This window comes from Nelumbo lutea, chromosome 1 (genome assembly GCF_056320005.1).
Source record: "Nelumbo lutea isolate HS-2025 chromosome 1, American lotus-T2T, whole genome shotgun sequence".
Taxonomy (NCBI): Eukaryota; Viridiplantae; Streptophyta; class Magnoliopsida; order Proteales; family Nelumbonaceae; genus Nelumbo; species Nelumbo lutea.
In genome coordinates this window covers 23,607,866-23,613,113 of record NC_142684.1, presented here as the reverse complement: position 1 = coordinate 23,613,113, position 5,248 = coordinate 23,607,866, and positions in this window count along the sequence as shown.

Here is a 5,248-nt window from a genome sequence, read left to right as displayed (position 1 = left end):
AAAAGTCCCTCTATACCATGATCTCCACTAAAAGTATGAATATCTATTTTGAGTTTAAATTCATCATTATTCCTACAGGGAATGAAATTACCTTGATTGTGCCAATTTCTACCGTTTTTGTCGTTGCCGGGAAGAACTAGAGCACCACCGAATTCCAGATCATCATCACTGTTGTCGTCCAGGACTGGTCGTTGTAGCGCAGTATGGATGAGTAGTCTGTCGTGGTCGTCTCCCTCGATTTGTTGTGGATGTTCCCGGTTCCGTGGGACAACCTCCCGTAACAAGGTTTGCAGTTGCTCGGTCACCTATGCCAACTGTCACTCGATGTTACATGTGGTTGTGTGCTGTTCTTCAATCGCTCTCCAAACAGCTGGGAACCCCTGATCTCCGTCACGGGGTGGGTTGCGACTACTACCGTCTAGGTTGGCCATCTGATTCGGCGAACTCCCTGTTCTGATACCACCTGAGCAGCGTAGAAGCAATGGAAACCGGAGCTGACTATGCAAGCACCGGGTGTTTGCTAGCACCTAGCGAATAACACTGATTTCTCTAGGAGAGAGAAAAGGTGGCGAAAGCTAAAAGAAGAGACCTCAAGAAAATTTGAAAAAATATGAAGTATGAATTGATTCATAATTCTAGGAAACAACAACTAGGATAGATCCAAATATCTAATCTGATAGGATCAAACTCTCCTTGGTTTGATCTCCATCGTCCGATCTCCCTAGATGCATGAATATTGGATTATCTTGCTAATCTTGATGCTTCTTGGAGTCTCTATTGATAATCTTGGAAGAGTCCTACTTTATCATGCTAATCTTTGCAAGAGTCATGCTTTATCTTGCTAATCTTAGATCAGTTCTTGCTTATTTTGAATTCTTGGACTTAACCTTATCTTGAATTGACCTTATCCTAGGAGCTGCCACCCTAGGGGTGAAATGGGCCTTGTGATGGGCCTCCATCAAATTCCCTCTACTTCAAAGCAAGTAATTTGTTGGCTTTCTAGAACTATAATTACTGGACCATACATCTATGATTTTTAATCATGCCAACTGTGTTGTTTATGGAGGTTTTGCCAATTAGCTTAGCCCAGATCTCTTACAAATAACTTTTGAAAGACTGAACTTTCTCAGGTTTGGCAAAGAAGACAAGAGGACCCAAGTTTTACTACCACCCACATCGGAAAAGAGCCTATCCCAGATAGTTACTAAAGAGATAGATGATTGAACTTTAGGAATTGAAATGGCTTGGGCCCATTACCAAAAACCAAGGATTTGTCCCCATAATGGTCTAACAACTTGTGAGTACAAGATTTGGACCCAAAATCGATGACAAGGCCATGCATGGCCTTCAAACGTCTTCTCTACCAAGTTTTGTCAATGGATCAGAGGTTGGTTTAATCCAATTTATCCAAATTGGACTTAATTCAGATTGCATCCAACTCAAACCTGGTCCGTTGACACCCCTACTCTTATCTTTTGTTAATGGATCAGATATTTGGTTTAACTTATCCCAACGTAAATTTATTATTTATAAACCAGGTCCAATTCAATTCAATAAATACTTTGGTCCATTAAGTCTAAAATGGTCCAATTCAATATGCCTTATTGGACCCAATCCCTTTAAATTGGATTTGATCTGAATGCGTCCAGCCTAAACCCAATCCATTGACACTCCTACCTCCACTTGGGAAGCTTTGCAATTAAATCACATTTTAATTTGAAAACTCCCCACTACTAGAGGCTACCATTTCAATGGAATTCAGATCTAATATATTTGGACTCACTGGGATTTTCTCTTGGAGTTCATCCCTTTTACAACACATCAAAAGGTAGTGTCCATCAAAAATTCATTCGACCGTGTTAGCCAAGACTGAGGTAGTCGATTGTAAAAAACCTTCTTATAGTTAAGCCATGTGATCCCACTTGTTTGAAATAGTTACACTTGTATCTACTTATGAGTAGTTATCAAATGAATGAAATTATTACGCATTTTCTCCATTCTCTGATACCTATTTTGGTTCTGATTGCTTTGTTATATATCAGTGGCGGTGGAACAAAAGTCTAGTTTGTTGTGCGTGAATTCCAATTTGGAGATCAGACCAGATCCCATGAATTCGTTGTTTGATCATCCCTTTTTATCCCCATCGATTTGATAATCCAGGGTTGATTGTCGTTACTTGCCTCCTTACTGATGACAACTTCTACACTTGGCGCAATAAAAGATGCCTTGCGAGTCAAGAAGAAATTTAGTTTTGTAGATGAATCATTGCAAAAACAACTGAGTTTTTCACAAGAAGAGAGTGTTTGGATCAAATGAAATTCAATGGTAGTTGTGTTGATCTTTAATTCGTTAGTAAAGGAACTTCATTATAACAACATTTTCATTGAATCAGCCTTTGAGATCTGGTACAAAGTTGAAGAAAGATTCAAACAATGTGATATTCCACGCATGCATCAGTTGAAATGTGATCTTGCTCTATTTCACATGATTGAAGTCTTTAGGATGAACTCACCTCAATCACTTCATTACCCGACTGTAACTGTAGGGGTGTTATGAAATACTTCTTAGCTAGACATGAAAAAAAAAAGATTCATCAGTTTCTCATGGGACTAGAAGATTCGCTTAATATGATTCACTCTGGCATTCTTGTATCAACTCCTTTTCTAATCCTTAATAAGATTTATGCACTAATTGTCCAAAAAGAATGTCATCAACTTGCAATCTCTCTGAGAACTCTGCCTAGTCTTGAAGCCATAACTCTCAATGTTTCTTCTCGACCTAATGTTATGATGAGACCTCCTAGTCATAATCACCCATTTGTGATCACTATAAGTTCCCTAGTCATGGTAAGGGGAAAATGTTTTAAACTCATAGGTTATTCAAATGGCTGGAATTAATCGGCAATCACTGTTTAAATCTGATAAATACGAGAAAGCTACTTTATTTGCAATGATTGTTCCATTCCCCTATGCTAGACCTACAACAACTGATCTTAAATGCCAACCAACTTATCTCTCTTGTCAGCAAAGAATTGCCAGAATGTGCCATTGCTAATGTATCCAATAAGACTGGTCCTATTTCTTTTATAAAATGGATGCTTGACAATGGTTCTTCTGACCAATAGTAATGGGGGGCTTGAATAAACTTGAAAAACCACTACCAAATAATTGCCAGAATCTCTATATGACAATGGTCATATAGAGATTTATTTAATTGAAAAGTGTGATGGTCCCCATCTGAGAGCAAATTGAGAGGTGGGGCCATGAAATTATGCAAATGCCCTTGTAAGTCGATGTTAGAACAGTTCTCAGTCTTTCAAGTACTAGAAGACAAAGTTCTATATTATATGTGGCTTCTATTTATCTTAATAGATTATTAACCATAATATTGTGCTAATTATAAGCTTGAAAGGACTGCTAAAAAGCAAATGCGTGTGGGAAATGCCTGCAAGGGTTTCTTAGATGACAATACATTAAATATACAATATACAAATTTTCAATTAGTTACTTGTCTTTATAGTGGGAAATGATGGGGACCACTTCCATAAAAGAACAAGAAGGAGAATGTAGTCAATTAAACTAACTTATCCTACTTCCTACGGCCTGGGATTTACTTTTGTTGTGAAATAAGGCATTAATAAGTTCTCTCATTATCATTTTGATTTTCCTTTAGTCGTGCTTGGTTTGATGGAAAAAGTAGGGAAATGTAAGGAAACCTTTATAGATTTTCTTATGTTTCCGTTTCTTTCTCTACTTTTTCCTTCAAACCAAACATAGCCTTAGAGTAACAGGTGGCAAGCACATAGGTGGTTGTACAGGTATGTGTGTGTAAATATTTAATGGCGTATAACAAAGTTCCTAGATACAACTCAAAATGTTAATTTCAAAAATTCATTGACTTTTGCTTGAAACTTGTACAAGTAAACTCAGAATGGAATTTGGCTTTCTTTACTAGGTCAAGATAAAGAGCTGAAATGGCAAAGCTATACAACCTTACTTTATTTTTGAAATATAATTTCAGACCTCCATTTGATCCTTGATGTTTAATTTTTTGTACTGCACAGATACTTTGATACTATACCGGAAGGGAGAACTTGCAGCTTTGATGTCTGAGGCTAGTGCCACAACACACAAAACTAGGCATATTGGGGGATATAGTTGTCAATGAATTTTAGTTCCTTCTGCCACCCTTGGTTTTATAACATGATACTGATGGAGGCCCATCAAAAGAAAGCCCATCTCACCCTTAGGGGCAGAAACTCTACGATAAGAATTATCAAGAATTCAAGATAATCCAAGATAATTCAAGATAATTCAAGAATTATCAAGAATTCAAGATAATCAAGAATCCTAGAGATCAAGATAATCCTAGACTTTCAAGATTCTTGGATTAGATCCAAGAAGATCCAACGGTGGAAGATCAAGCCCAAGAATTCCAAGAGAGTTCGATCCTATCAAGACCAAGATCAAGAAGAGTTCGATCCAGCTATGTGTTTGAGATGTTTAGATCAACTACAGTTTTTCTTTCCTAATTATTTTACAATTTCTCAATGTATTATAAATACTACTATTTCCCAGAGTTATGAATCAATTCATACTTCCTATTTTCCAGATTTTCTTGAGTTCTCTTCTTTTAGTTTTTGCCACATTTTCTCTCTCCTAGAGAAATCCGTGTTATTCGCTAGGTGCTAGCGAACGCCCGGTGCTTGCATAGCCAGCTCCGGTTTCCATTGCTTCCACGCTGCGTCAGGTGGTATCAGAGCAGGGAGTTCGCCCAGTCATGGCCAACCCAGACAGTAGCAGTCGCAACCCACCCCGTGACGGAGATTAGGGGTTTCCAACTATTTAGAGAGCAATCGAAGAACAGCGTACAGCCACACATAACATTGAGCAGCAGTTGGCAGAGATGGTTGAACAACTGTGAACCTTGTTAAAGGAGGTTGCCCCACGGAACCGGGAACATCCACAACAAATCGAGGGAGACGACCATGATAGACCACCCGTCCATACTGCGTTACGACGACCAGTCCTGGACAATGACATTGATGATGATCTGGAATTTGGTGGTGCTCCAATTCTTCCCGGCAACGACAGAAACGGTAGAAATTGGCACAATCAAGGTAAGTTCAATCCCCGTAGGAATAATGATAAATTTAATCTCAAAGTAGATATTCCTACTTTTAGTGGAGATCTTGGTATAGAGGGACTTCTGGATTGGATCACAGAAGTCGATATGTTCTTCGATTACA